We start from the raw sequence: 27,454 nt of genomic DNA, 5'->3' as shown, positions 1-27,454 counted from the left end.
CGCGCATGTGCCAGCAAGCCAACTTAAATGTGAATAGTTTAATGGGAGGGATCTTTTTGCTTGGGGACGATTTTCTGGCGTGGTATACAGGATGCCGCGCGCCGATTGCGTGTCTGCATATTGGTAAAACCAGAAATTTCTGCACGGCTCTCAAGCAGGAAAATAATGATGTCAGCAAATGTCACACAGTGACAAATGCCCTAGAAGAATATGCCGATCTGGTGGCGCCCTGGGAAAAGTTTCAACAACGCACGCATCGTGGCTACAGAGAAAAATTGTCTACGACACTGATTCTTGAATCACGAATTATTCAAATGACATGTAACACAGCCAACATATTTGGAATATTACAACGCGTGTACCCCCGAACAAGGCGTCACGCACCGAACACTTCTTGAGAACCTTCTGCATAGCTGATATTCATCTGTGAACAAGCGATATGTATGAATTCTGAAACGCCATATTATTTTTATTTTTACCTTGGTCAGTAAGCTGCTTCATCTTTCACAATAATTTTAACTGACTGGACCGTATTCCGTCGAAGTCTTGCCTACTACATTTTGATGTTATAGTGGTAATTTACTGTCGTGAAACTACCGAAGTAATTATTTGTGTCTCAGGCACGCTAAAAGTAAATATAACTTTGAATGAATGTGTTCGTTGAACTTTCAGTTCGAGAAACGTTTCGCTGGGTGTCTGCCCTTACAACAAAAAGTCATCCTAACTAACCGTCCAGGCCTACAGCTCGTAAAATATTCTCATAATTTTTTTCTCAATTTGAAAAGAGTTGCTGTAGAGACTCATAGCACAATTGAAGTTTTTTTTATAATTCTGACTTTTTTAATCTAGAAAATTATTTGAGCGGTTCAGGTTCATTCCATATGCAACATTCACATAACAATACGGACATAGCTAGATTGTGGCTCGCGTTTAACGTGATCATATCTCATTGTATAACCAATGGCATACCATCTAGGAAAAATGAACTTAGTAGGCGTAATCCATGGATAACGCGTGACGTTATATATGTGAAACGTAAAGTAAACCGAATGAGAAAATTGCTGATAACTAACCCTAGAAATTTAGACATGACAATCTCAGCGCAGCAATCCAATGTATGAAATCAGAAATTACGATTCTGACAGCTAAATGGTTCTACTTTGCTAATACACTGACAAACGTTTTGAAAACTGCTCACATAATGTTTTGGAGCTACGTTAAGCAAAAGAATCCTAACGACAACGGAGCCTCAAATGAAGATAATGGAAACTATGCTAACTTGCTTAACGACTTCTTCTGCTCCGTTTTCACTGAGGACCACGGCATACTGACACAATCAGACTTCTCTAGAAACAAGCCGCTAGAGCCACTTACACTAAGCGAAACAGGTATATTCAACCTGCAACTGAACTTAGACCCACAAGAATCACCAGGAACTGAAGTATACCAAATTCATTCCTTCGCAGATACGCTGAGGGAATGACCAAGTACTTATTAATAATTTTTAACAAATCAATATTCTCAGGCACCTTCCCTAACGATTGGAAACCAGCTAAAGTAGAACGAATTCATAAGTCGGGAAGTAAAGCAGAAACCGCTAAATACAGGCCAATCTAACTAACGTGCACAGTCTGTCTATTATTATATCTTTAAACTGATGTATAATAAATATATGTAGGCCCACCCCTTATGTAATGCCTCTATGGGGCTTTTAAGGCAAGAAAATCAAATGAAATGAAACTACTAGAACACACTATTTTAAAGCGCATAGCCAAACACCTTGAACAGGAAGAAATAATAACAGATTGTCAGCATGGTTTTCGCAAAGGAGTTTCCACAGCCACAGAACCATTGGAGCTTGTCTACGATGTATCGTTAAGTATTGATCTACAGAAACAAATTGATCTACTCTTTCTAGACTTTTCAAAAGCTTTCGATCGCGTAACACATAATAAATTAATTTATAAACTCAAACTTACCTTGGGATAAGGCATTATTTTCAACTGGATGAATGACTACTAACCGCACTCAATTTGTAGACGTCAACCAGCAATATTCCATTAAGTCTAGCGTAAGATGCGGAATTCCACGAGCAAGTGTTCTGGCTCCAGTTTTATTTCTTATATACATTAATCATCTGCCTTCTAATATTCCAGTCAATGTTAGACTTTTGCTCACATTGTTTTCTGTATCAGGTAATCAATTCATATAATGACCAGGTGGCTTTGAATGACGCTTTGTTACTTGTATATAAATGGTGTAATTAATGGCAAATTACTTTAAACATTAACAGATCAGCTACTTCATCAATTACGACGAAAACGCTCAGATAACAATTTACCTACGCTATAAATAATGTCACACTTAACAAATTGAACTAGTACAAGTACCTTGGCTCAACGTTAACACACAGCTTCAGATGGTAACGCCATCTTAACAATGTCAGTTTGACCGCACAGTAAAGATTTTTCACCAAGCAATTATTGACATACTAGAAACAATGCAAATGAAAGCACTAGCACACACAAACACACACACACAGACAGACATACATACATATATATATATATATATATATATATATATATATATATATATATATATATATATATATATATATATATGTATGTGTATATATATATATATATATATATATATATATATATATATATATATATATATATATATATATATATATATATATATATATATACAGTCAAGTAGACGCGCGTATGAAGCGGTTTATTGATGGTTCGGACGGAGTCCCGCCTTCATCAGAATACATTGCATGGTGTCAATACAGTTAATATACATGTGCATATCAACCAAATGAAGATATGTTTACATGAAAAAAGAATAAAATTGGTCAACAAAATGCATCTGAATCGTTCAAAGGACAGCTGATACGTGTACGAACCAATGGCGATTGCAAACATATCATCTAAAATACAAAGCAGAAAAAGCACCGAGATGAATTGCAAAAGCCAATCGCCAGTGACAACAAAATGTCACCCAATATGTGCTATGTTACCAAGCAGACACAGACACCAAAAGGGGGAATAGTGACGTACTAGTAGAAGAAGGGACAAGTTACGGGCTACAAAAACAGGCAACTCAATTTTCCTACACATTCATTCCATCCACACACGACGGTATGAAACTTATAGATGAGGAAGGATTTGCGGGCTTCTCTATCATAATTTGAACGAAATCCACATTCAGGCAGCGTGACTTTCAGTTTATCAAATGAGTGGTCAGGGAGATGCACGTGTTCTGAGATCGGCAGGTTGGGCAACGTGTTAGCGTGGGATTTATGATTGTTAAAGCGGAATCTGAAAGGCCCTTCTGTTTGTCCGATGTACCGTTTTTGCACAGCGTACATTGAAGCATATATATTACGTTTTTTGTGCCCCAGTCGAAATCGCCTTTGATTTTTACACAAAACTTTCAAGACGTAAATGTAACATTTTGCGATGTGACCATGTAGGGGCATACTTTACATCGCGGTTTTCGACAAGGATGGCATCCAATGGCATCAGGGCAGTCAGTTTAAGATGATGATGCTAGTATATCTCGAATATTTCTAGCTTTACGGTATGCTGCTTTAGGCGGATCAGCGAATATGTTTTTGAGGCGTTCACTTTGCATTAGAATATTGTGGTGTTTCTTTAATACATGCGACACACTGGATACTGACGCAGTGTGGGTTAGGAGAATATTTGTCTGGGGTGAGGGAATCGGTTTGTTCGCAATGCAAAGAAGTGTGCTTCGGTCATGCACGTCAGCGCGTTTTATTGCATCGTCAATTAATTGTGGTGGGTAATTTTGTTTGGCTAAAGCGTTTTTTAGAATACCGCAATTTTTTTGAAACTCTGATTGCTCAGAACAAATTCTTTTAAAACGTAAGGCTTGGCTATGAGGAATGCTAGTCTTGCAATGTTTAACGTGACTGCTATCGAATTGCAAATATTGACATCTATCTGTCGGCTTTTTGTATAGGGCAGTAGATACTATAGCATTTAGCACTGAAACGCTGACGTCAAGGAAAAAAATTAAAAAAAATTAAATTATGCGGTTTTACGTGCCAAAACCACTTTCTGGTTATGAGGCACGCCGTAGTGGAGGACTCCTGAAATTTCGGCCACCTGGGGTTCTTTAACGTGCACCTAAATCTAAGCACACGGGTGTTTTCGCATTTCGCCCCCATCGAAATGCGGCCGCCATGGCCGGGATTCGATCCCGCGACCTCGTGCTCAGCAGCCTAACACCATAGCCACTGAGCAACCACGGCGGGTGTCGTCAAGGAAGTTAATAGTAGATGCAGAATACGTGCGAGAAAATGATATGAATGGATGGGCATTGTTAAAGTCAGATATGAAGGAAAGCAGTTCCTGTTCCCCATGAGACCAGATCAGAAAAACATCGTCAATGTAACGTTTGTAATAAAAAGGTCTTAACGTCCTGGTTAGCAAAAATTTATCTTCTACCTGACCCATAAATATATTGGAGTAGTTGGGGCCAATTCGTGTACCCATAGACGTTCCACTAACTTGCACATAGCGCTGTCCTTTCAATTCGAAGTTATTTAGTTCTAAAATGAGGGCTAGCAAAGTTACCAATGTGTCGCTATCGATGAGTTTCTCGGGTGATACACACTCGTAGCAATTGACGACTGCCATGATGCCATCAGAATGTGGAATATTAGTATACAACAATGCTACATCAAGTGCGACCAAAAGAGAACCTTGAGGAATAATGAGATCGATTATATCTGACAGGAAGTGGGTAGTGTCTCTTACGTAAGAAACAAACGTAGCTGGGATATTACTAATCAGGGAATGTACGTAGCGGGACAAATTTTCTGTGACTGTACCTACACCAGAAATGATGGGACAACCTGGGTTGTTAATCTTATGTTTTTTAGGTAAAAGGTAAAAACGAGCAGCAACAGCCCTTAGTGGAATTAGAGAATGAACCGCATTGTCAGGCACCTTTTTCTTTTTCACGAGATCTAGCACTTTGCTTTTGATCAGAGATTTATATTGCTCAGTGGGGTCCTGATCAAGGCGTTTATAAAACGTCGAGTCTGCTAGCTGTCTGTGGGCCTCTGCCGCGTAATCGGACTTGTTCATTATGACAACGGCACCACCTTTGTCAGCAGGCTTAGTGACGATGTCATTGTGAGATGACAGAGTATTTAGTGCTTTCATTTTATTGGTGGACAAGTTACGACGAAAGGGTGCTTGGTTTTGATGCAATTGCAGAACGTCTCGTTGTACTGCTTTGATATACATGTCCAAAATTATATCGTACTGTGTAGGATGGACCCAGTGCTTGCCAGAGGGTAACGCGTGTTTCGAATCGCTTGAATTGGAGCGGTCATGGAAGTACTCGCGCAAGCGTTAGTTATGGGCGAAAATATCCAAATCTTTCAGTAATTCAAATTCACCATGTCCACCTGTTGCTGGACAAAAATTAAGACCACGACGTAGAATACTGCGCTCATCAGCTGTTAGTAGAATGTCCGAAATATTAACAAAATTATTCTGCTCCTGATGGGCAAACCTACTAACAGAGGATGACGAAGAAGTGCCGGAGTGTACTTTTTGAGGTTTGGTTTGGAAAGGGGCAGAGTTGAATACCTTGTCCTGGCTTCCAGAAGGGCACACAAGACCGTTACGGGACAGTTTCTTGGCTTTCAATGCGTAGATTTCATTCCGTTAATTGGTTGGAAATGCCTCTAATGCGGCGGATTGGCTAGAGGACAAGTTTGGGCTTGCAGCAATTTAACTTTCTTGGTTCATGAATATCTTACTGGAAGAACGATAATCATCCAGCACAACACGGGTGAGTTGTAGTGAAGCATTTGTTAGTATATTATCCCATCTAGCTATATTGCACTCAGACATGTCCGACAGAGCTGGTTTTACAATACGGAGACCCCTTGGTGCAACAGCCGCAGCTAGGTAGGTATTTAGTGTATCTACATGTTGATCATTGCCAATTCTTTTTTCTGTAACCTTCCTTAGCCTTAGAAATTCATTTGAACAGAGGTAAGAAATATTGTTACTCGGAGACACAGCCTTTAGTCAATTCGCCGTTGCATCGTCCATGGTTTTCGTGTGGGCTCTGCGAAACTCCTAGCGGGGACCTTTCGGGGAGGAACCTGTAGCAGCCTTTGCTGAATGCGACTGTTCAGCTGACGGAGCTATCGCTGCGGCGTTCTTTGGGCGATTCTTTGAAGCAGCCTTCTTGCGATGGACTTTTGTCTTTCGTTTGTGGGGTGATGATTCCTTTTGAGATGGACTACCATTTGTTGTCTGTCCTATCAATAGCGTCGGGTCAGAAGATGGGCCTTCAACGCTCGGTTCCTTAGTCCAGTGCTGAGGCGGATTGCTGGGTGCACTGTCTAACCAAGAATGGTACGTAGCACTGGACGGCTTGTAACAGAGGTGCCGAATGTGACAGGCCATGAGCGAGACGCTTTCGAAGTTCGGGTGTAAACCATCAGCTGAGAGCACGCCGTGCGGAGGCAGCCATTTGAACCCATGGGCTAGGAAAAATACCAGTCAAGAGCGACTGCAGAATTTTTTCAGCAGGGTGTTGAAATAACACGCTTCTTGCTTAAAGCAACGAACAAATGTGGCGCTGGGGTACCCTCGTTGGTGGTTCCTGGTCCTTGGTAGTATGAGAGTGGCATAGATTCTGGTGACTTCAGGGCGTTCCTTGGCGATGTGTTTGATGACTTCACAGTTACTGTGGAAAGCTTTTCGGGCTGATACTCGAGCTACGTCGACGGTGCCTACATGAAGAACGATTGTTGTGGTGTTCTGGGGGACGAAATCCAATAGTGCTGGTACGTCACTGATTCATGCACCGCACTGAGACACAAACGCTGGCGTTTCGTTCACCGCAGGATTGAAGTACTGGTAAATATGTTTCGTCTGGGAGACACCTACGACGGTCAATGACGGAGCTCTCTTTGGGTACTTCCAGTAGACGTGTGTCAACGCGGTCTTCTCCGCAACCATTGTTTCAATATACCAGAAAAAAGCAATTCTGGGTCCGGGTAAATATATATATATATATATATATATATATATATATATATATATATATATATATATATATAACAGACTCACCCACAGATTTGCTAAAAGAAGCCAATATATTGAACTCAAAAACCGAGCCAAGTTTGCACGAATAAAAATTGTCTCAACTTTTTCATGGTGAATTAAAAGTAGACCGCTCCGAATACCTATCTATAGGACAAACACAACTCAAGCGACATAAACATTCGCTATCTTTAAACGAACACCCATTGCGTAAGCATTCATTCAGAGTCATAAGTATTCATTTTTTTCCCTGTAATGACGCATGAATGGAACAAGCTGGAGCCCACTATTACAAACAGCCCAACATTATCTACTTTTTTAACGTGCCGTAAATGAATTGCGTGCTTCTAAATTATGATGCACCTGTGTCACCATTTGCTTTTGTGCCATTTATTTTATTCCATTATATTGTGTACATTATCCAAATTTATTTACCGTTGCCTGAAACGTGTTTTATGGATTACTATTTCTTTTGTATACCTCATTTTTATAACTTGTATTACTTGCGATTACTGAGCACTCTTTTATATTTATGCAAATTGTCTAACTCTTTTGCTGTTGTAATTATTACCTACCACTATTCCTATTTCACAGACTACCTTATTAACACTTATTGCGCTTAAATTTACTGCCATCTATTATTATGTAATTATTGCCTGCCATTTGGTTTAACTTAATAAATTGTGTACCTTTTTGATTACTTCTTGCTGTTTGGTAACGGCATTACAATGTATAATGTCATTTTTCTGCCTACAGTACTGCTTGCCTTTGCAAATGGCCTATATATTGTGTGTAGCCTTAATATGGTGCTAATTATTATTGTTACATTGTGAGATAACTATATAAATGACCTTCTTGTTATGAACCTGATGGGACTGACAGTATAAATATATAAAATAAACAAAGAAAATATAAACGCAATTGTCGTGCGCTAGCCAAAGAAATTGCCAATAAATTAGTTTTGCTGCACTCCACACCCTCTTAGTTTAGGATTATTACTTAAGCATTAGAAGTCCCCTTTTCTTCCCAATAATCCGTTAAGGTTCACATTGCAAATCCTGCAATTTTGTTGCCAGTTTGGGCGCCGTACGAAGAACTGTACCGCACCTCTGAGACACAGACGTACGAAGAAACAATCACAATAACCGAACTGATGCTAGACGTCAGTGACCTGGCAGCATAGTTGTAGTAGCTACCGATTAAGTATAGCGGGTTTCTTCATATATGTAAGTTCAAAACCGATGCGTAACCTCATGCGTTAGACAAACCGCGCAGACCGTCAAGTTACGAGTCTTACCCGTCTGGTTGTAGACTCCAGTCAGTACACACTTGTCATCGCTGTAGAGCACGTACCTCACGTACACGTTTTCTAATAATGTCGTGCCTGAAGAGAGTAAACCAAAACTATCACATGTATGTCGCCAACAAATAATCCTCACAATCTGCTCTATTTAACTAAATTTCTCTTGCAGTTGAGTGAGCACTGAAAAGGGTCTACGGTAACACAATTTACTGTTCTCTGAAGAAATCGCTACTGTCTCCTGATAACCACACTCTCTGAAAATGTGCTTCGCCTTCCTTTCGGGTACGAACACACTTGCGCCATGGCTACTTGTCTGCGCACGCTTGCCCTTTTAGGGCATCCTCTTCTCACCATTTCTCCAGCAAAATGGCAAGATTTCTCTTCCGTTGTGGAAATAGCTCTTAGAGCTATTTTTGCTGGAGTCGCGGAGTACAAGCACTCGTCAGCGCATTTAGTATGGTATGGTATGGTATGGTATGATGAACTTTATTTAAAGTGGAATTTTTCGCAGAAACAACAAGAACGCGACGGTCATTGAGCAAGGCTACCTTTATCTCCCCCTCACCTGCCGACCAGTTGGGTGGAGATGGCATCGAGTGACATTGCGAAGCCGATACCTGCAACATCACGCACACCGTACAAAAAACTACGAAAACACACAATATCTCGCAGGTGTACGAGCAGTCTCAACTCATGTCACATGACTGGAATCATGTCCGTGCTTTCATGTCCGTGCTTTCTGTCCGTGGAATCACGTGCTTTTCACGTGCCGAAGCACGTGAAAAGCACGTGAGAAGCACGGCGGCCACGAACAAGGTACAATTGAACTAGTTGCATGAATTTGAGGCGCAACGGTACGTGAGCAACTGAGTGGGGGAGCAGACAACGTTCGGCGGCGCACTCGTTATCTTGCTTCGTCAGCGCGGTCCGTCGGTTTCCCTGCCCGGCGAGCGTGGAACAGCATTACGGTCGTGGTGAAACGGTGCTGGATATGGATGGTGCATTTTTTCTCCTGCAAGGGCCAGAAATGGCCAACATGCCCCATGATACTCTGATTTGAACAATGACAAGATGGTTTGCAAATGGTGGATGCCAGATGCCTGTATATTGGGCTAAAACTATGCGCTGTATATGGCCTAACATATTTCTCTATTAAAGTAACGTCAATGAACAGTGACTGCAATGGCTATTAGAGTACCTTATCACGGACTGTTCATTAATACGCGCTAATTATAGGAGCACTATTACCGCAGCAGAGCCCTTCAGCGCAAGGGCTGCGAGGCATCTGCTAAGTAACTGCATTCTTGCTGCACCCTCGAAGCAGAGGCTGTGCTATGAAAACCCTGGCCAAATGATTTCTATCATATTGGTTTCTGATAAAATAGTTAGCGCTGTTCTTAAATAAATATAGGGCCATTGCATAAAAAGAACGATGGGCGCAATTATATCGGCACGTGCACTTGTTTATGTTTTTCGGGTGGCCGCTTTTCACCGCCTAACAAATGCTAACGTCTAGCGCCGGACGCACCCGCGTGTATCGGAAGTTTCTCGAATTTTATCAATGGTTCTTTTTCTGTCTCTTGTCACCGTAGCATGTGCAATGTTCTTGTATGTGCGACGCTCTATGCGTAAACTTTCTGGAAGACAAGCGGGCACCAGACATTAGTCTGGAACTTTGGATGGCTCATCTATAAGAACCGGGGCGATCGACCGGGCATTTAAAATTTTTATGATCAGTGACTGCATTGGCCGCTATCGCCGTTCGTTGAGTGTAGCCTGTTTTTGAAGGCACAGGCCCGCCTGATCAAACGCTCATTTCGTCACCTCAATTTCGCTTCTTTCTTCAGTATCACTACTGTGTGACATCTGGTGGAGGTGCTTTGCGGTCATGTAACCGACACACCCCTCCCCCCTTCCCCGAAAGCCGTGACTGAAACCCAAATGCGGAAGGCAACACCAAAGTCGCCAAGAACCAGCGATGACGCTGCAGGCTGCAAGGACTGCCCCGGAGCACGAATGTTTGCCTGAGACGACTAGGAAGATCGCTGCCAAGTTAACGTTAATAGCGACCCTGCGATCCCCACCATGCTGAAACAGCCGAAGGAGCCACCGAACGTCCATGAATAATCGACTGTGGATACAGAAATCTGGCTGGAAACTTACGAAACAATCGCCACATTGACCAACTGGATTTCCGACGACAATCCGCGGTATGTATACATCATCTTAAAAGACGCCGCCACAACATGCTTCGAGAACCGAAAATTGACCATAACAGCAACGGACTTGTCCCGCAATGGCTTCTGTCAGACTTTTATGAGTGTAATGCGAAAGAAAGAAGACGAAGCTCTTCTAGAAGCATGCCTAACAAACCATCACGATCTTCACGGAGGAGATGAGCCATCTATTCCACCACGCCAACTCGGAAGTGCCCGAGGACAAGTCCGCCTACTCAAGCGTGGTGTGAAGCAGAAACGTTTCGACGGAATGATACGAAGCCCACCAAAAACCGTAGAATAATTTCTTTGCGAGGCCACCAGCAAGCAGACGACAGTGGATATGCGCAACCGACAAATCAATCGAAACAAGAATTCAAGAAACCACGCCGTATTTGAATTACTGGCCACCGACGAGCTGTGCAAGACTATCAGAGCGCTCGTGCGGGCGGAGCTTCAAGTGCTGTTCGCTTCATCACAGAGAAAAGTGGCTCCGATTGAAGGCGTCGCACGCGAGGAGCTGCAACAATCACTCCGAGTACGTCAATCGCCGAAGCCTCAGCCGGAAACGCTGACGTAGGCCGTCGCAGCCCGCTGTCAGTTTCCCCACTGAGCCCCGGCCCCAGGACGCTGAGATTCCTATGCCAGACACCGCCACCTCCTCCCCCAAGTGGCCCACTTGCTGGCCAGTGAAACGCTCTGATCCCGACAGGCATTTGGCGCGCCCCCTACCACCTTCTGCCATGCTTTCACTGCAGAGCAGCCGGCCACATCTACCACCAATGTCCTTACCGCGAGATGGGACTGCGAGAGTTCGGCGTCAGCCGAGCACGTTCTCAGGAAGGTGAATGCCCTCGTCATATCGTCGACTACCTGGCTGCGACACAGTGGAGCCCTCGACAACCATCCCGTTCAGTATCACCAGGCCACTACCTGTCGCTGCAGCGCCGTCAATATACTGGCCCAGCACGGGGCTGACCCGCCAGCCCATATCGGGACTACTAAAAACAGAAACCAGATGGAGGTACGGTTGCTGTTCGTCGAACTGACGAAGATCCTCCGCCACCGAGAAAGACGCCGAAAAGACAATTTCGACGACATAATAACGACACGCAGCCTTCACGATGGAGCCTGGAAGCAAAGAATGCACCGACGAAAGACCTGACGACGTGACGTACCAGTCACTTGCCAACGCGATGCAGTGTGATCTGACACCAAGACCTAATTGCAATGCAAGACAAAGAACCACCGACCTTGACGTGCTTCTCAATGGACAGACAGTCACTGTCTTACTGGACACGGGAGCTGACTACTCCGTCATCAGTGGATTGTTGGCCGCCAAGCTGAAGAAAGTCAAGAATGTATGAGAAAGCTTTCAACTTCAGACTGCTGGAGGACACCTAATAACGCCGACTGGGATGTGCACGGCAAGAATGACGGTTCATGACCGGACATATCCTGCCACCTTCAATATCATCAAACAGTGTTCAGGAGTCCTCACTCTCGACATGGACTTCTTGACGCAACACTGCGCAATCACCGACCTAAAGTCGAAGTCGATAACGCTGTCGGAAGATCAAGCAATACCGCCGGAGAGCTCTCGTAGTCACCACGCCTTGAGTGTGCTAGAAGATCAAGTGAGCATCACACCTCACTCCAGCATTGTTATTTCCGTCGAGAGCGAAACACCCGCAGACGTCGTAGAATGCGTCATTGAGGGCGACCAACGTTTACTGCTTGATTGTGAAATTTGAGTCGCAAAAGGGATCGCTGTACTGTGGGAAGAGAAACCGAAAGTGATGCTAACAAACTTCATCCAGGAGTTCAAGTACATCAACAACGGCACCACGATCACGAATATCGAACTATTTCTGGAAACCAGCAATGCGTTCATCTTCTCGCATTCTGCTGCATCTACTGCGAAGACCCTGGTTCTCGAACCAGACTTCGACAGAAATCCAAGTATCCCCCTGAGTCTGTAAAAGCTGACAAGTCTTCTCCCATTATGCAACTATAGCTTTCCGACGTCATTGAGGATTCGAAAAGCACCAGTTGCAAATCATCGCATAATAATAAAACAGTGCGCTTGAACATTGCGCCACAGCCCTTACTGAGTTTCCGCGACAGAACGTGAAGCTATTAGGCAACAAATCGACGAAATGCTGGGTGACGTCATCATTCAGCCATCAAAAAAGCCCATTGGCATCTGCTCTAGTCTAGGGGAAGAAAAAAACGGAACCCTACGTGTCTGCTTCGATTATTGTAGACTGAACAAGATCACTGAGAAGGAAGTATAATCCCTCCGACGCACAGACAACGCATTGGATCGTGTCTGTAATGCTAAATATTTCTCGTCGATGGACCTCAAGTCTGACTACTTACAAATAGAAGTCGACGAGACAGATCGCGAAAAGACAACCTCAATCACGCCAGAGGGGCTCTCTGAGTTCCCGGTTATGTCATTTGGACATTGCTGTGCGTCTGCAAGGTTCTATCGCGTAATAAACACGGTTTTAGCAGAATTTAAGTGGCAGACCATTCTTATTTACTTGCATGACGTGGTCGTCTTCACCACAAATTTGGACGATTACCTTTTAGGCTTCTGATAGTACCAGAGGCCATGAAGTTATCAGGACACACTCTGGAGCCGGAAAAGTACGGCTTCACTTACAATGACCTTCTTTTCCTTGGGAACGTCATCAGCAAATCTGGAGTGCACCCCGACCCACAGAAGACAGCTGCTATCACAAAGCTCCCGCAAGCCATCGACAAGAAGGCAGTATGTAGATTCCTTAGCAGATATGCTTGCTACAGGCGCTTTGTGAAGGACTTTTCACGCATCGCTTTTCACACTGACGCCAGTAGACCAGGCCTCGGTGCCGACCTAGTCCAGAAGAAACACGGACTTGAACGGGTAATAGCTTATGCCAGCCTGTTGCTCTAAAAAGCAGGAGGCAGTATTTCTACGACCGAAAAGAAATGCTTCAGCGTCATTTGGGCTTCAGCAACTTTCCTGCCTTACCTATATACAGGCCATTCAAAGTCGTCAGCGACCATCACGCGTTGCGTTGGCTTGCAAATTCAAAGGATCCTTCAGGACGGTTGGTGGCGTGGAGCCTCAGATTACAAGAATATGACATCACTGTAATATCCAAGTCCGAAAGAAAACACTGCGACGCCGATTGCCTATGACGCGCCCACATTGACCCGCCGCCGCAAGATGACGAAGAGGACGACGCCTTCTTTGGAATAAGCGCTGAATAGATTGCTGAACAGCGACGAGCAGACCCGGAGATAAAAAGCCTCATCGAGTATTCGGAAGGGAGCCAGACATTGTCAGGAGGGTATTTACGCGAGGATTGTCTTCGTCGTCGCCTCAAAGCAACCTACTCGTAAAGAAGAACTCACCTGAGCACGCCAACTACATTCTTGTACAGAAGTGCTGCGCACCCTACATGACGATCCGACCGCTCGACACAGCGGAATATCCCGGATGCTATCATCGTCATCATAATCATCATCAGCCTGGTTACGCCCACTGTAGGGAAATGCCTCTCCCAACTTCTCCAACTACCCCGGTCATGTACTAATTGTGGCCACGTTGTCCCTGAACAGTTCTTATTCTCATCCACCCACCTTTCTGTCATCCCCTGCTGCGCTTCCTTTCCCTTGGAATCCAGTCCGTAACCCTTAATGACCATTGGTTATCTTCCCTCCTCATTACATGACCTGCCCATGGCCATTTTTTTTCTTTATTTCAACTACGAAGTCAATAACTCGCATTTGTTCCCTCACCCAATCTGCTCTTTTCTTATCCTTTGACGTTACACCTATCATTATTCTTTCCATAGGTCGTTGCGTCGTCCTCAATTAAACAGAACCCTTTTCGTAAGCCTGCAGGTTTCTGTCACGTACGTGAGTACTGGTAAGACACAGCTGTTATACACTTTTCTCTTGAGGAATAATGGCCACCTGCTGGTCTTGATCTGGGAATGCCTGCCAAGCGCACCCCGGCCTATTCTTATTCTTCTGATTATTTCAGTCTGATGATCCGGATCTGCGGTCACTACCTGTCTTAAGTAGATGTATTCCCTTACCACTTCCAGTGCCTCGCTACTTATCGTAAACTGCTGTTCTCTTCCGAGATGGTTAAACTGTTTTGATGACTGTGTTGATGCTATCAAGGAGATAGGAAACGTAATACTGGCCATGCCTGACCGCTGTCTTCGCGTGTTACGTCAAGACATACCGTGATTTTCAGCGATGTAAGACACCACCGACAAGGCCTGCCGGATTACTACAGACGGTCGAGCCTCCTTGCCGACCATTTCAGCAGGTTCGTATGGACTAGGTCAGAGCCATTCCGACGTGAAAGTGCAGAAATGAGTGGATTTTTGTGGCTATGGGCTACCTCACCCGCTTCGGCGAAACGAAAGTTCTGCCGAATGGTAGTGCAGTCGAAGTGGTGAAGTTCTTTGTCGCGAGCATTCTGCTGCGACATGGTGCCCCAGACGTCCTCATCACCGACAAAGGAACAGTCTTTACAGTGGAGCTCACCCAAGCCATTCTGCAACACAGCCAGACAAGCCACAGGAGGGCAACTGCCTACCACCTGCGGGCGAATAGTCTTATAGGGCGCCTGAATAAGACCCTACATGAAAGCAATGAAAGTCGACGCCGAACACATGAGTTGGGATGTGGTCTTGCCGTACGTAACATTCGCTTATAGCATGGAGTGCCTGAAGCAACTCAAATGATGACATTGAAGCTGGTTTACGGCATGAACCCGACGGCGACTTTCAATGTCTAATTGCCGCACGTCACCGATGAAGAGAACCTTGACACCACCACCTTTCTCCAGTGAACTGTAGAAGCCCGCAAAGACGTTAGCCTGAGGATCAGGAACTAGCAGAAGACTGACAGCCGACACAATAACCTACGACGACGCTACGGCGAGTACCAGCCCAGCGACCGCATTTGGGTTTGGGCCACAATACGGGGACGGCCCCAATACGGGAAGTACTTTTTGCTCTCCTGTGCTACTAATGGGCACTGAACGAGAACGTGAAGGACTTCAAGTCTATTGCCCCGCCTGCTACATGTCGGAAGGTAGTTTCATATAGAACAGATGAGTTAATAATGTAGGTGTGCGTAAATCTTAAGCTACAATACAGTATTTATTGGCGTCTTGTTGTTTCCTGAAAGACCGAATTCTCTATTTTTGGTTTGATTAACTACAGTTTGTTGAATGTCAGAGCCTCTGCAAATACTTCCGTAGCTCATGTCGTAGAAATGGCTTAAGGTCTTTGTAAGGTACAGGTGTAATAAAGTCTGCAACACAAAAAGCTACAGAGAAAGCCTTTTCGTTAATAGCGACATCGCGCTTTAGGCCTCTCTGGGCAGGTACAAAAGAAAAATTATTTGGTTGGACATGTACATTGAGCTCAGATGGTTGTAGACATCATTGGGAATGGAGTTCTTGTGTTTTCATATACTCAATTTGCTACTAACAACACTGAATATGTCTGTAAATATGACAGCCTTTGTTATACAAGTTTGCTTTATATATTTCACAGAAGAAAGGATCCATATACCTCCACTCTCAAGAGCTAGTTTTGGGAATAAATGCACAGGACGTTGAAAATGACGGTTCGAGAGCTGCACAGGCTACACAATAGGCACACACTGAAGCAACTGTACTGAATTCCGCGAAGGAGTACTTTATCTGGAGTTAAAGAAAGTGCGAATGTATATGTGCCTCCGGCGCATGTTCCGGTATTGCGACAAAAGACATATGCCACTGGAAATCTTGCCATCCCCAAGGTGGCGCATGAGAAGTGGAAGGCATTAGTACTGTTTCGTGATGTGGAATGCTAGTTTTATTAGCCAGTTCTTCTATACTCAAAGACAGAGGAGCGCGAACGGAAGGGAGGCTATGGTTAATTGTGGCAGAAGACAAGTCGAGGATAGTTCAGTGACACGAGCCTGTATTATGTACGAGAAGCTGAAATATGTGCCGTGTACGTGTAAGGACGATTCGTTGGCCTCGAGGTACAGGCTTTCCACAGGGCTTGTTCTGAAAGCACCCGTTGCCTGGTGTATACCGAGTTTGTGTGCTGGGTCAAGGAATTTAGGACACTCCTTGTTACGGAATGGTATACCACGGCTCCATAACGAACCGTGAGCGTACGAAACTCTTACACAGGCTAATGTCACAGCCCCAGGTTGTTCGAAACAGCAGGTTAAGCAGGTTCATATTATCCAGGCACTTCGCTTTGAGATATTTCAAGTAGGCAATGAAATTAAATTTTGTGTTTAAGATAACACCTAAAATCTGTTTAAGGCTGACCAACAGTCTTTCTCTATTAAGATTGATAACTGGTTCTTGTAAAATATATTCCTTGTTTGTGAACAGAAAACGTGTACTTTTTGTTTTTTTATGATTTTCATCCGCTCACTTTGTTTAGGTCAAGCTTCAGCTTTCTCTTACCGATACTCGGATTGCAAGACTTGAAATCTATATGTACATCGCCCACATAGAGTAAAATAGTGTGCAGAGTATTACACTATGTAGGGATTTCCTTTTATAATAAAGCGCGGACAGCTCAGCACAGCACCCTGTGTTACACCTCTTTCCTGTGTCTGTGGTCGAGACTGAACATTACAAACTTTAAAGCTAAACGTGCTGCGAGAAAGGTAACTATCAAAACTGCGAAAAAAGTGCGCGAATATCAATTCCAGAGAGATCCCGCCCAGAAATTCCGGGGGGGGGGAAGTGATACGTAGACAGGAAAGAAGAAACAGCAAGGGAAAGCTAAAAGATTGAACAGGGGGACAGGAGACGGCGACAGCCGATTTCCTCCAGGTGGGTCAGCCTTGAGGTGCTGTCTATGTGAAGCAGATGCCAAGGAAGCCTATTGCCTCCGTCGGGGGGCCTTAGAGGCCAAACATCCGGCATCGACTCAACCTCCAGGATCTCCCTTTTACTACTGCTACACGTGGGAGGGTCCAGTCCTCATGTGGGGACGCAGCACATCAAACGCCTACTCACGCAGACCCCCTGCGAGAAACGGCGCCGGAAACACACCAACTAAGGACGAATAAAAGGACGAGCATTTCTCGTCCTTGTTTTCTTGTCACGTCCACTTATTTTCCGCGATGTTTCTTCATGAAATTTCGTAGCAACTGGTTCGCGATGTGATCCTGTTAAGTAACCTTCGTGCCATTACCGCAGGGTGATCCAAGCAGGTTTTATTCTCGCCATGTGTGGCGCCCTAAATCGGTGGTCACCCGCGCGGGTGAGGGCAGGATCAGTCCTCTCCTCGATTATATTGCTTGAAGATGCAGGACAAGCGCACTGCTGCATGCCGCGTGACGGGGCCCACACTCATCACATCATTGCGCGAAGCTTGCTGCTGGTGTACTCGAGCCCCAAAGATGACGAACTGCACTCTCACTCAATGTGGCGCAATGATATCAACAACCACAAGCCGTCATTGTTTGAACTGTTAGGTTCAACTAGGTTTACAAATTGTAACATGGCCTCGAATTTCACCTGTATGCTATTCAATGTGTACATTCTATTAGTAAAGCTATAAGGATACGGGAAAAGAATGGGGGGAGCTTTAAGAGCACAGGTCTTAGGTGACCGTGCCTGCGGCGAGCGGCGGCATCCTCGATAGCATAACCGCGCGAAAGATAGAAGTGAACGCGGACCCCCGCGAGGGATAAAAGACGTGAGGAGGAAAGCGAACAGGAGGTGGAACGCCGAGGAGGGTATGGCGATATCGTTCGAAGAAAAGCGTATGCAGCGACGATGGCTACGAGATGGCGCCAGAAAAGCGCGCATCGTCTGATAGGTTTCTCAGTGGCAGCTGCTGTGAATCCCGTCCATGCATTGCCCACGCGCTGGCTCTCGCGATCTACAGATTAGCGAGGCAGTCGCGCCGCACTTTTCTCCCTTTGTAACGTGCAGCACGAGACCATTTTCCTCGGCAAAAAAAATATCGCGAAATTAAAACACGTACAGAGCTGAATTCAAATTTCACATTAGGGAGCATTGTAAATATTGGTGAATTCTTTTAATACCACAAACACATAAAATCTATGGGCAACCAAACCCGGGGACCATAAGCAACATCAAGCATTCCCTTTATTCAAATATTGAAATAAAGAAAGGGAAAATGAAAGTCGCCCTGACTTTAGAGCCTACCAGCTTTCTGATGTTATCGTATTGTCACGTCTCATGTAGCATGGATGATGATAATGTATGTGTTCATTTCATTGGTGCAAGGGGCAGATATAACCAAAGAGCGCCACTCAAGAAATAAGAAATGAAGCGTCGATCGTAGAACGTGAGGTCTATAAGGTATTTCAATGTGGATGTGAATGGTGCATGTAACTTGGATGTAGAGATGCCTAAAAAATGTATCGCTCTAAAGTGCGTAAAATATGCAGACAATAAAATATTGACATTGACTAGTGGTGTTTGCTATGAACATAAAATTGTGTAACCAAAGGATGGTGTACGGAACGTGACTAACCGTTGCCCTCGTACCTCCCTTGTCAGCCCTTGAGCGCAAAGGCTTATGTGCCATGTGCTTGGCTTGTGCTTTGCAACAATGCTATCGCAGCAGCAGCCTCTCTAGTGAGACGACTCGCTACACATACCTTTGTTTGATAACCTGCAACGTGCCAACAACTGGTAAAAAGCTTAAATAACCTATTAAGACATAGTGGTTCCATGACGAAGAATATTGCGGGGTGGAAGGGGATGTGCCACCTGTATGTCGGGGAAAAGTACTTTTTTGTTCAGCTTCAATTTCTTGATACTCTATCAGGGCGTGAAAGGCCGTAAGCGGCTTGCCCCATTTATCGCAGACAGGGCGATCATCACCGGTTAATAGGTAGGAGTGAGTGCCATAAGTACAACATATCCTAAGGCGGCAGAAAATAACCCCAGTCGTTGGAATCCTTGTTATTGGTTTCTATATGTGGCCTAATAGCACAACGTTTATTAAAAATTTGAGTACCCCACTTACGCTGCTAATAGTACTAAGTTTCTTGTGCGGGAAGGGCATTTAATCTGTGAGAGGAACATCTATGGAAATATTACTAGTCTTTGTAGTTAGTGTTGTGGCTATACGGTCGTCAAGGATATTACCCTCCATGACTAGGGGACCAGCTAGCCAGCGTAATAGGATATGTTTATTAGATTCGTGCAAAATGCAGAAGGATGAATAAAGTTCAGTAAAGAAGGATTATTATTATTATGAAGAGAAATGAAGCTTTTTATGGTGCCTAATGAATTTGTAAATATTATAGACTTTTTAAAATTTTTTTCCTTGATGTGTCGTACAGCCGACAAGAGTGCATAGGCCTCCTCTGCGAGGATATTTGTTTCCGGTGGAAAACAGCCCGATTCCGAGAAGGATGGGTCGACTTTAGCACAAGCAACACCGGTGTGTGACTTTCAAGCATCAATGTAGACTTCGGGGCAGGAGTCCTTAGATTAAGGTTCCAGGAAATGCGTTTTTATGTCTATTTCAGGGGCGCTCATTGTCACTTCTACAAAAGACGTGTCATAACTTATCTGCTGCCAGAGACGCAGTTACATTGGATTGACTGGCGCCATAATTGGATTCCCAAGAATTGGTGCAGCGATCTTTTGCCTAGTTTCCTCACACTTAATGGAAAGATTTGTTTCACTGTTGGATGATTGAGGGAAATTCTGGTTAAAGTCACATCGTTTACGGTTCGGTTACAACGGTGTTCGCAATCATAGTGTGCTTTCAGGAAATGCATGAAAATGGACAGCAACCTTTGCAGATAGAGTGAACATTCAGTGCATTGTAGATAGAGACATTGTACTGCGCTAGTCCTGAAAACTCATGTGGCCAGGTATATGCCTCAAGGACGAACAGGATGAAGCATTATTGGGGCACTCGGTGTAGCAGACTAATGCACCACAGACATATCCGTAGTACGAGCGCGACCCTATAAAACGTTTGTAGAGATTTATTAGGCATCTTCAGTCAGTGCCCCAATTTGTGTTGTAGAATATTTTCAGTGTGTTCGTTGTATTCAGGTACTTTTCTTTGATGTATTCGGGGTGGGGGATGAAACTTAGTGTTGAGCCGAGTAAGACGCCCAAGAAATTATGCTCTTTGTTCAAAGGAATGTGTTGTAGTGGTAGTTCGATAGTGGGACTAGGGAACAGTCTTCTACCTCTTAAGAAAAGGACACAGGAGCTTTTACGTGAACTTATATTTAACGCATTTCCATCTGTCTAGTGTATGCCCTCTTCCACCCAAACTGAACTTTCTTCTCGCAGGCAGTAAGGCTACAGGATTCAGTACCTATCTGTACGTCGTCTACGTAAACAGAACCGAAATGGCAGGAAGTAGTGAATAACGTAACGTGTTCCTATTTACAACTGAAAGTGTAGCGCAGAGGACGCCTTCCTGGGGTACCCCAGTTTCCTGCATAAATAGAAGCGAGACTATGTTGCCCATACTTGCCCATGAAGTACGTTTCGAGAGCCAACTCTCTACTACACTCAGCATGTTGCATCTGATACCCATTCGTGACAGGTCTTGGAGGATTCCATATCGCCACGTGGTGTCATAGACCTTTTCCATGCAAAGAAATATCGATAAAAATGAACAATGTATAGACAGATGCATCACCAATTAAATCCGGCAAATCCCACGCCCTGTGAAAACGGATGCTATGCGAAGCAGTGTGCGGGGAGCCTACCAAGTCAACGAAACGATGGATGACAGTACCAAGATTGACGCGGCTGTTCCATGACCTACATGACACGCATGTCCTCACATTCACGTCATGACCTATCATTTATGTTCGTCGTTCAGTCTTGCCATACTATGCCAAATTTGCACCTGCCAAGTTAAAGAAACGACCATGAGAGCATCAAGAGGTAGGCGGCTAGTTAGATACTGTCAATGTGGCAAAAATGCTTCGCATTTATTAGCCTCGACATCCACGAGGTGGTCGGTTGCTGACTGGCCTTTCTCTAAATCATCATTGGTACGGATAAAGCATTTTGTTTGATTGAAAGTGACGTAGAAGGCGAGAATTTATTCCTTCTTCAAACAGCTTGGAGAGGCAACTTGTTAGCGCTACCGGGCGTAGCTTGTTACTGAGCCGGAATATTTGCTCTGTTTTGACACAGGGATGACATGTGCTCCTTTCCATGAAGATGGAAGATGTACAGCTACCTAGAGGCCATTAAACAGTGCGAGTAGTGTGATTTGCTTGTGTCGTTGAAGGCGCTTAATTATCTCGTACATACCTCTGTCGGGACCTCGAGCAGAATTATGCCGTGCGTTCAGAGAAGCGTCCAGCTTGACAATGCAGAAAGGAGGTAGAGGATTCGTTTGCGTTTCATTTACGGTCGAAGGACTTCCGTTCTTCCGTTTCTTTGAATTTCAGAAAAGACAGCTAAAACTTCATAGAGCCGCAAACGCAATCAAAGTGCTCACCAAAAACATCAGCCTGGTCCTTCAAACTGTTTCCCTGTTCATTCATCGAGAGCAAAGGATGGATTTGCTGCTCCTTGAGCCTTCTCATTCCATCCCAAACTTTCACGTCTTGTGTGTACGAATTAATAGCGGAGAGAAACCTTCATCAGCTTGCACTCCTTGCTTACCTTCGCGTCTTCCTTCCCTGCGACTTGATGTGTTTGAACGCAATAAGGTTCTCGGCATCACAATATCGACGGAGAATGTCCCATGATTTAATTCGCTTCATACTTGCCTGTCTACATTCACCATTTCACCAAGGTGATGAGAGCAGCATTCCGGGCAAGTTGGTAATCCATTGATTAAATGATATTGCGCGACATAAAAACGACCCGGACGTGAAAGAAGACGACACACCAAGCGCTTGGTGTGTCGTCTTCTTTCACGTCCGTGTCGTTTTTATGTCGCGCAATATCATTTAATCACCAAGGTACTCATCTTTTGCATGAGAGACTGTCTTCGGGATGTATTTTGTGCTGCGTCTGTTTCAAAAGCGGGAGAATTTGCTACTGCGTCGTGTATACTAAATTCGCTGATAAAACCTTGGCTTCCGCTTTAGACAGCAACCTGCTAGCGTAATATATTACCCTTTCAAGTCCCTGTTTTGTTTAGACTAGGACAGCCCCGAGGACTACGCTGCGTGCATCACTGTGGATTTCAGTATGAGCGTCATCGATCGTCGAAGTGGGCGAGTGCATCTGTTAACTCCAGGCGTCTTTTTAATTAATGAAATGCCTCAACTTGCGGTGTGTCCACTTAAATTTGACGTCTGATTCCGCGAGAGTCAGAGGCGTGGTGACGGGAGAGAGGTTCTTCACTAAGCGTTAGAGTAGGCACACATACCAAAAAACCTGCGCCATGCATTATTATGTTAGAATGTTAGCAGTGGCAGCTGTTTCCTTCGGATCGGGAGTGACTCCTGTCTTTTTGATGACGTGGTCCAAGAGAAGAGTTTTTCCGTATTCAGGATCAAACCGATGACCTAATGGCATCAAGAACTGTAGCAACTCGCTAAACTTATCTTCGAAGTTTCAGGGAAGAAAGACGACGTCATTGAGGTAGGCTAAACAGGTCTGCCATTTCAAGCCAGCCAATATGGTGTCCTTACCAGCTGGCAAGTAGCGGGTGCCGAGGAAAGACCAAACAGCATGACCTTGAATTCGTTGAGGATTTCTGGCGCGATAAACGCGGTCTTCTTTATATCACTCTCCTCGACTTAGATATAGCAGCAGCCAATTGAGATGTCCATCGACTAAAAATACTTTGCACTGCAGAGCTGGTTCAAGGCATTGTATACCCGTAGGAGATGGTATTTGGCCTTCGCGATTTTGTTCAGGTGAACCTAATACAAGTTCCATCATGGAATGAAGTAATGTCTTGACACACGCACATGCAATAATGCTCATACATGACATTCGTGGTAATCATGTTTTGACATGCATGTCATGTCATTTTATTCATGTCATACATGGACGCCATGATGTAAAGCTATTGCGAACTTTTCTATACAATTTTGCACTCAGCCCTCTGCGACTGGTAACAAACATTTCTCAACCACTCCCACTTCGCCTGTCTGTCACGCGACATCCCAAAACCGCGACAGCTCCCCATCTGATATAACGCTTACACACTCGTTATGCATCATTGGACCGAACAAAAAATATTTATTTATATTCGACGCCTTTTAGCCATTAACCTTCGGCTATTGGTGAAACGTTTTCGGGCTGCGCTCACTTCACCTGCCTGTCACGCAACGTCAAAAAACCGTGAAAACTCACGGAGTCAAAGTGACGTGTAGGCATTCAAGATGCATTAATATGCTGACAAAACTGAATTTTCTCTGAATAGCTGCAGGGTGCCCCATTCGTAAAGCATTAAAGGATGGCGGCCGCCGATTGCTCAGGGACTGGCTACTCGTACCTCTCAGGGAGCATGGGTTTATTTGTATTCAATAAAGCTTTTTGCGTGGCCGTGTAACGTTTTCGAGCGCTTTTGCCACGTTTACGAACTCGTTCTGCCAACTCTTCTTTGCTAAAGATCCGTTTAACCGCATTCTTAACCTTCCGTTTCCCTTATTTGGCTTAACCTCAAGCCACATAAGGGCAAGCGAACCAATCGCAGGCGCCGGCACCACCCTCTTCATCCGGTTATCGATTTTCAGTTCACTGGCTTGGCCCCATCAAATCCCTCTCCACTTGAGCGTGCTCTTCACCTCTTGACAGCCAATTAGACAAGACAGGCCGCTCAGTATAGGAAATAGTATTAGTTTTTAAAGCGAAGAAAAGTTACCTCCTATAAACGAGGAGAACGTTTGATTGGTCTTTTCAGACAACCCTGTGGGTCACCGCCCAATGCTTCCGTCAGTGGTTACGCAAATTTGACGTCTAGAGGTTGGAATAAAAGCATATTGGAATAGCTTTACGTTATAGGGCCCCTAGACTACGAAAGATGCCCATGCACTTTTTGACGGCTGGCTGATGTCGCCGCGGAGCTTTTCGTCAACTTGTTGTCTTATAACTTGATCTCTTCACCTGGAAAGGCTCTTAGGTGTCTAGCGGTATGGTCGAGTGCATTCTCCGGTTATTAGATGATGTTTAGCAGCTGTTTTTTGTCGAATCCTTGATGATGATAAGAAGCAGTCCTTTCGTTGTTTCCGGAAAACATCAAGCTGTGCCCCAGACAAATATCGAAGGGTTCAGTAAGATGGACCATCGTTGTAGGTTCGTCGTAATCCGAGCGAACTAGCGCATCACTGCCTGTTGTACCTCCTTCCATGCATGAAACCTTCGTGCCCTTGCTGAGGTGTTTAAATTCATGAATGACGTTTGTCACCATTTCCTGCGCTATACCTCGGCGTCAGTTTCATGGTGTTCAGCTGTTGGTGACGCTCAACGGTGACTTCAATGTCTATGCTGTCTTTTGTTCCAACGGAAATCGTAAATCATCATGCTGGCGCGGGGTAGAATAGTCATTTGCTTTTACAGCACGTTCAATGGATGGCAAGTAAGACTCTCTTTATGTAACAGGGCTTGGTCCATGGGCAGCATTATCGACTTGAATATTAAGCCGATGACAGGTGCCGTGTTGGCTTAGGAACTACATGCTGAGTATTGCGTCCCATGAGCATCCTGGCAACATAACAAAAAAATCAGGGACTCCAAGCGACTGCTGGAGCTTCTCTGGAACTGCGTGAGCAATTAACCCAACTTGAGGCTGCGCCCAAAGGAAGATACGGCGCAGTTCTTAGGGTACAACAACTCTGACGATTTTTCGGAGCTCGTCGGAGAATAGTGCTTGCATTTTGCACTTAGACGAAAAAACATGGATGGTATATTGCCACGTTTACATTCGCAGGGTCTTTCCAATACTCTTCGTTACCGTTAAAATTGATTCGACTGATTTTCGGTGGATGGCAAATTAATCTGGCGAAGAGCTCTTGCTTCGCACCACGCATGAGGAAGCAATCTTTCTTGTGCTGAGACATGTCCGTGTCGGCGTAGGACCGCGGTCAAGTCATCGCATCGTATTAAATTACAATGTTCTCGTTAGGGACGTTCCTACGGGATTATACTATTCATTCAAGCCTCTTTTTGCGGAGGACGTTCGTGAAGGTGTTCAGAAACGTGTGGGGGAAGAGGTCCCATGTTTGCAGGGCAGACTCACGATTATCGAAACACGTCCTGACGGCATCTTCCAACGGAAAGTGAACACTCCGCGTCTTGTCGTCAGAGTTGCAGTTCTTGAAGTACCTGCACTTTTGTATATTTCCAGCCAGGTTTCGAGGACTTCAAACGACGATGCGCAGAACGTTGGTGGCTTCCTGGACTGCTGCAACACGATTGGTCTTGGTTGCACTGGAGCTGTCATCGTAACGGTGGTCGTGGCAGTGCACTTCCTAGTATTCTTGGGATGCATTCCGTACTCAAGGGGGCAGATTTCGAAGTTTGCGGCCATTTCGATGGTCTGCTACGACATAGGCGTTGTCCTTGCGGTTCGGAGTTGTTTCATAGTTTTACAGGGGCGTCAGGCACACGAAGGCAAAATACCTCCAACAGGTATAACCTTCCAGTGATGGCGAAGAATGAAGTAACGAATACCGGGAGTCACGAAACTTTTTTTTAATTGACGAAGACGTAAACAGAAAAACAAGTAAGAGTCAAGCACAACGAAAGCGGCTACCGCAGTCGGCTGTCGTCGGAAATATGCTCTGTGGGTCAATGGCTTCAGCTTTTACGCATGGCTCATCGACGGCTTAAGGGCAATTGCTGGTGCCCCATCGGGCCGAGAAATTACAACTCTATTTGTGTAGCGAATACAAACTGATTATGCGAGGTTCAACGCGAACATACAGAACATGTAAAATTAAGTCTAGCATTCTAGTAAGCTCTAAATCATGCAGGTGCGTCTTGCGCTGAGCGATAACTTTAATATGTTAGAGCGTAAAATAAATAAGTACGAAAAAATGAAAAAAGTACACGTGTCAATATTGAGCTACAAAAGGTACAAATTATGTGTTGGAACCTTCGCACTTACCAACGTCGTCCAGTGAACGTGGTACTAACGTAGTTGTCGGGACGATACGTGGATTTTTCTTAGGCTCTTCTGGCATTTTATTTTCCACTGCAAATATTAAAAGAAATATGTTTACGCTTAAAGAAAGTCCACAAAGCGGCGTGATGTGCAAATGATAGCTGCCACATTCTGTATTTAAAAACAATGTAAGGTAAAATATCGAAGCGTTTGGTATTTTGCACTAAACTTTTCAGCTCTGAAGGAGTCCTTGTTCTTACACATTTCAATTCACAGCCACTACAGGAAGCTTTTGCTTCAAAGCTGATTATATTAACTCGCTGTTTCAAGTAGTTCACTGACGGTCATTTCAGGGAACAGCTTCCGAGAACAATGCATGTACAAGATATAATATGTGAAATGACAAGCACCATATTGAGCTTTCTGTATCATAAATATAACATGTACCATCGCGTTGGATAGTTCCACATGTCAATAAAATAAACAACCGTGGTGTATACAAAAGATTGCTCGAACCATGTCGCACGCTTCTCCATTTGTTTTCCGAAAGCGGCTGCGGTTTTTACTCAGGTGCTAACGATTTTGCTTCGGGATGCTTTTATAGCGACTGCACTTGATAGCCTGGAACTGGGCATGCAGCATGCATCTGTCTTTTGCGCTGAGCAGTAGACGACTTTTTCGCATCAGGTAAACTACCCATCTTCACCTTTGCCTTGTCAATCGCGAAGAAAAAAAATTCCACCATTA

The sequence above is a fragment of the Dermacentor andersoni genome, chromosome 7 (assembly GCF_023375885.2).
Source record: "Dermacentor andersoni chromosome 7, qqDerAnde1_hic_scaffold, whole genome shotgun sequence".
In the NCBI taxonomy this organism is placed as follows: Eukaryota; Metazoa; Arthropoda; class Arachnida; order Ixodida; family Ixodidae; genus Dermacentor; species Dermacentor andersoni.
This window is presented reverse-complemented; position numbering follows the sequence as displayed.